Below are 5,794 nucleotides of genomic sequence, written 5' to 3' on the forward strand. Positions count from 1 at the left end.
AAGGAGAGATTAAAATGAAATATATCAAGACGGAGGATCAACCAATCGATATTTTTACAAAGAGTTTAAGCACAAATAAATATAAAGATTTTCGCCAACAATTGGGAATGATGAAGAAAGAGAAATTAATCATTGAGGGAGAGTATTAAAATATCACCGATTAATTTAGTCACCATCAAAATGGGCTGCTATAATAAGCCAAGACTTGGGAAGCCTTAAGCCCAAAGTTGTAGGTCCAAGCCCACATTCTAGAATACTCCACAATTCTCCACACAAAATATGTAATGAAAATATCTTACCTAACTCTAGAATGTTCCTTGTAATCTAGACCGTCCATTTTTGTAAACAAATCTTAGCCGTACATTGAGGAGGTGGAAATGCCTATAAATACCACCCCCTCCTCTCATTTGTAACCAAGCAAGCACCAAGCAAAAACCAAGTAAGTAATCCTTTCCTTAAGCTTTGTGAATGTTTGCTTCTTATTAATACAATATTATTTGGTGTTTTGTGTTAGCATTATTTTGGTTGCCTTTCCCGTTATTATTTTTAGTGTTGTAAATTATTAATCAATCTTAGAGTTTATCATTGCACTTATATCCAACAGACATTTGATGTGGGTTATCGAACCCCAACAGGTCCAAATTTTCAAGATTGGTTTGCCTGCTGTGTTGAGAATTATTCGGGTGAGGTTTTGCAAATGGTGATAATGATGTTATGGGCCTTATGGGAGGCACGCAATGTAGCAGTTTGGAAGCGCCCGAATCAAGTCCATCATAAGGCAAAGCACTTGTTAACAGATTGGTTGAATGTTAAGGATCATCATCCACGGGTTGAAAATTCTGCAGGTATTGCTTATTGGTCGAAACCTTCTACAGGTGTTATCAAGGTCAATCTAGATGGTGCAACTTTCGATGGAAATTATGTGGGTATTGGTTGTGTAGCGTAGGACACCGGTGGTGATTTTATTCAGGCCTTGCAAGTTTCTATTCAAGGAAATCATGAAGCACATGTGGTTGAGCCATGACAATATGAGAAGCTCTAAGGTGGGTAAAGGAGGTAGGGTGGTCTACCGTGGTTATGGAGTCAGATGCTCAACCTTGTGTTCGGGTTATTACTGATCCTAGCTATAGTGATAACTCTACTTTCAGTTTAATTATTCAGGACTGTAAATCTCTTTTACTGGAAATTATGAGATATGAGTCTTGAGTTTATTCGCAGGTCTGCTAATGATGTTGCTCATAATTTAGCAAAAGCGGTCACTAGTTTGACAGACCAAGTGGTTTGGTCTACTCATCCACCCTTATGTATTTTTTATCTATTAAGGCTTGAAGGTCAATAAAATGGTCTTCCAATTTATCGCAAAAAAAAATTTCTAAATGTAAATATTTTTGGATATAAAGCTAAAAAATAATATGAAAAGTACTTTTAACATTAATCTAAGGCTCCATTTGTTTCCGAAAAATAACTTATCTTTGGAAAATCTTGAAACATTTATTAAAAAAATTTTCCAAATGACTTATTTTCCGTTGTTTGATTGTAATTTGAAAATTAATTAAAAATACTAAATTTTTAACTCATAAGATCATAAAAATAAAATACTAATAATATAAATTTTGTATTTTAAAAATTTTATTGTTGTTGACGCGTGTTTTTTATGCCCCGCTTGATCCGATGAGGACACAAGGATAAATGGATTAATGCTATCTAGAAGCCTTTATATCTTAAAAAAAAAAAAAAAAAAGAAAAAAAGAAAAAGAGAGAGCTACATGCTACAGTAGCCGTGTGCTACAGTGACGGTTAGCTACAGTAATGGTTTGCTACAGTATCTTAACCTACTCTATAAATTCATCTCTTTCTCTCTCTTCCTCTCTCTCGACACTACCACACTTCTACACTACAATCTACACTTCTACACTACTACTACACACTTCTTCACAATCTTAAATCTTAAAAAAATATATTGTGCGGTCAAATTTCTCATTCACAAAGAAAACACACTTAAATCCTTGGAAACAAAGCTGCTTCTGGAAGATCTGTTTGATCCATTCACAATCTTCAATTTGAGAATCAGGTAATTTCCTTAACACTTTTGTATCTTTTACATACTTTTATTTTATTTACATATTTTTGTGTTGTTTATATATTTTTATGGTTTTAGTAATTTAAGTTTCTTTAAATTATAGTATATTTATATTTGGCCATTTTATATACCCTTAAATCATAAAAATCACTTAAAAATAATTCTATAAAAATAATAATAATAAATATGCAGTTGTTCATCGGTGAACAGTAATTGTTCATCGATGAACAGTAAATGTTCTTAATTTTTCAGGAAATACACTGTTCACACACTGTTCACGCACTATTTAGGCACTATTCACACACTGTTCACGTACTATTTAAGCACTGTTCATCCGAAAAAAAAAAATCACACATATAAATAAAATTTGATTTTTTTAATAAATCTGAAAATAGCCAATTATGAATAGATTATAGTTTAATTAAGCTTAAAATATTAAAATGTGATTATATATATTTATTTGTATGAATTTTATTATTTTTGGTTGAATGCAAAAATGAAATTAAACTAAAAAATAAAAAAAAATTAAAATGTGATTTAGATATTAAATAACAATTATGTATGGTTTTATTTTTATTAGTTTATGGATTTAATTTTTGATTCGATCTGTATATATATTTTTTGGATCCGGTTTGTTACCCGCCTTTAACCATAAGGCAAGAGCGGATCATTTATTTATTTCATTTAATATTTTTGATTCGGTTTGTTGCCCGCCTTGAACCATAAGGCAAGAGCGGGTCTTTTATTTATTTGGTTGAATTGCTTTGATTTAATTGCTTTAAATTGAATAATTGTTATGTGATAATTAGATTTGTTTGGGACGATTAAATAATTTTCCAAATAGGAACTCGGTCCGATTTATTTGGGTTGGGTTTAAATAAATAAATAATTTGGCTTTTCTAACTAAAATAAATTAGAAATCATAGGTTAATAATAGAGGCCGATTTTCCCAGCGTCGGCTTCCAACGGGCCGGCGTACCCAATTCCCATACCCAGAATCGCATTGTTGCGCCTGACCAGTCTTTTAAAATAATTTGGCCTTAAAACAAAATTGGGTTTAAAATGAAGTCATTTTTATAAAAACGGTCCCATTGCCTAAACAATGGGTGGCGACTCAAAATTGTTTATAAGACCGATTTATCGGCATCGCATAAAAAATAAACACATTTTATCAAAAACCACAAAAGGATGTTTTCGGGTCCTTCGGGGGGATTTTCGGCGAAAACAATTGTTAAATATAAAAATAATGCAGAAAAAAATGATAAATTATGAAAGTCGCCGTTGCCCTGTGGTGGTGGTCGACGGTAGCCAGTAGTGGTGGTAGTGGATACCAATGATTAATAAATTAATAAAATATGGATTTATAAGGTTATAATAAATTTGTCAAATTTCGAAAAATGTTTTACCCTCTTAAAAATGAGAAGTCATTTTCTTTGAAAATAGCTTAATTTTTCTTTGACCAGAAAAATATTTTCCATTGACTTATTTTTCTGAACGTCCCAAACAATGGAGAAATGTGGAAAATATTTTCCTGCAAGTTATTTTACGGAAACAAATGAAGCATAAAAGAAAAACTCTTTTTCTCCGCAAGAAACGAAAAATGAGAGCTTTTTAATTTAACACTAACAATAATGATGGAAATAATTAAAAATATTAAAAAGAATTGCCAATCAAAAATTAAAAAATGCAAATTAATTGGTTCATTTTTCTGTGTAAAATTATCCTTGCATTATATTTTATATACACAATCCAAATGATATGCATTAATTTTATTTTTAATTATAATAAAAAAATCATAATACAATAAAGATAGTTTTTTATACTAATGAAATTAAATTCTAACATCTTCTTATTATTAGGTTTTAGGCATACAAAATTTTCATTTTTAGTCCTTATCGAAAAGTATTATAAATTTTCACTTTTAGGCATACAAAATTTTCATTCTAATATGATACAATGTTGATTGTTTCTCATTTGGAACTTGGACTCGAGAGTTGCGTGAAAAATCTCTAGTTAATGCTTCTTATTCCAAAGATTGTTTTCAATTTTCATTTTTCTATGTTAAGATAGAACAAGATGAATAGAGGGAGGGGACAATATACAACCTAGAAAATAAGAGAGTACATGTGCGTTCTTTGTGATTATTAACTCACAAAACTCAATGCACTCATTGAAACAATACTTTTAATGCTTGTAAAGAGGAAGAATGAAAGCCTCAAAAAATTGAGAAGGGCAATTATGATAATTTAAATGGAAACGGTAGATTTGATCTGGATCAAAATGATCCATTTAGCATTACTCTTTCAATTTTTCACTCCCTTTCAACACTAGTGAATGAATTGATTAAAACAATCGTATTAATAATGTCATTGCTGATATTGAGATTAAAAAGTAACAATTCAAAACTTTTTGGAAGGACTCTGCGTGTAATAAATTTACACATCTAATTTTGACTTCAGGAAAAGTTGGGTGGGTCTATTCTCACTCTTCCAATTGATCCCTCTTGTACTTCCACTCAAAGGGATGAAAGTAACAATGTACACTTGGCTTAAAATAAAAAGAAACTCAATCGTTTGCTGTTGATACGACACCTTAATAAAAATCTCTACAAATATAATGTCTCTTTTTAGTTTTGATTAGCTATAGAGGACTAAATTAATTGGGCTTTTGAAAATTTTTGTGATTGTTATATTTGGAATCTTTTGTGTTTCGTCTTTTGAAGACGAGTCATATACGTGGATTTTAGCTTCTCATATTACCTCTTATTGGGTTTGTCCAAGCCTCCTCTTTCCATCACTCCTACATTTGTGGCTCCCCAAATCCTTTGGACATTGGACTTTGTACTACGCTGCAATCATCAAACTCGTCTAGTCGAATCAACTTGTCGAGTCGAATCAAATCATACAAGAAAAGTTGAGTTGGGTATTAGACGTTTCGAATTTTGAAAAATTAAATGTGAAAGCCAAAATGTTCATTTGTCTCCTCCAGAAATCTTTGGAAAAAACAAATTGCTTAATTAATTAACAATACTAATTAATACTTATAAAAGAAGCTCAAGAGTTGAAGCCCCATAAAATTCACATATACTACTATATAAGCATGTAAAACAACAGTTCTCCAATTGACTAACAAATAATTAGGGGTTAGAGAACAGCCAAGAAATAATGGATGAAAGGATTGTCAACCTGAAGCAAAAGTCTGTTTATTACTATAATGACAGTGATAGTGATAGTGATAGTGAAGATGATACACAAGTAGATTTTATTCGTAAAAGTTTAGAAGAAAAGATGAATCTTGGCCCCAAGAAAAAGCTTCTTGTACTTTCTCCAGGAGTGTTGTATTACAGGGTCAGGGTATCCAACAAATACGGGCCTAAATGTGAATATTGCAAGTTTATTCTTTTTTTTCCATTGGAATTTGGTCGACTGTGATAGAGTTAGTGGATTTACCTTCACACCCTGACGCGGAACCCAATGAAAATAAATTTCATGAACTCAATGACAAGTATTGGAAGAGATCAAAGATCTAGAATAAACTCCCCTCTATGGCACCCAAAGCTTAAAGAAGCAAGAACACCAATAATAGAGAAAAAGAATAAGATAAATGCCACAATGAATTGATAAGTTTACCTTGATTCTTGATGCAATTAGAAGAATGCAATCTCACACTCTCTAAAAACATGAACACGCCTAAGCATGAAAATAGTCTTTTATT

The 5,794-nt window shown here is 31.3% G+C and overlaps 1 pseudogene; it reads left to right on the forward strand.

The window, feature by feature from the left end:
- Window positions 1-5,244: 5,244 nt before the first annotated feature.
- LOC149497615 (uncharacterized) overlaps window positions 5,245-5,794 on the forward strand; it is a 7,464-nt pseudogene continuing 6,914 nt past the window's right edge.

The sequence above is a fragment of the Jatropha curcas genome, chromosome 3 (genome assembly GCF_041381405.1).
Source record: "Jatropha curcas cultivar XTBG-Jc1 chromosome 3, XTBG_Jcur_1.0, whole genome shotgun sequence".
NCBI classification, from domain to species: domain Eukaryota; kingdom Viridiplantae; phylum Streptophyta; class Magnoliopsida; order Malpighiales; family Euphorbiaceae; genus Jatropha; species Jatropha curcas.